This window comes from Penaeus monodon, chromosome 20, assembly GCF_015228065.2.
Source record: "Penaeus monodon isolate SGIC_2016 chromosome 20, NSTDA_Pmon_1, whole genome shotgun sequence".
NCBI lineage: Eukaryota > Metazoa > Arthropoda > Malacostraca > Decapoda > Penaeidae > Penaeus > Penaeus monodon.
Window position 1 is genome coordinate 1,690,537 of NC_051405.1, and position 373 is coordinate 1,690,909.

Here is a 373-nt window from a genome sequence, read left to right on the forward strand (position 1 = left end):
ACCAACAGCCAGCCAGCTCGTGCATGCAAGCTCAATTCGGGCGCGCGTGTCCCTGCCAGCGCCGCCGAGCACGACGCCTACTTCTGGTAGATCCGGCCCTCACGGGGTTTCCTGACCTTGGTAGAGCTTCATTGCGGTAGTTCCTGGTATGGTGCTTTTTAACCTACTTTTCATTATATTTTCCCTATACACATGTAAACGTTCTTTCACTCGTTCGAAAACCAAATTGTAATTAGGATTTTCGAAGAGAATTATCAGGAGTTATTCCTCGTGTAGCAGCACAAATCAGGATTTATTCGAACCACAGTTTCATAGTTGGGGACTGTTTTAGGATGTACTGATTCAGTTTAGTTACTCCAGTGGTTATGTTTCC

General features: G+C 46.1%; 1 protein-coding gene across 1 annotated transcript in view; it reads left to right on the forward strand.

The window, feature by feature from the left end:
- Positions 1-373, forward strand: part of LOC119585536 (flocculation protein FLO11-like) — a 14,856-nt gene that overhangs the window by 14,215 nt on the left and 268 nt on the right.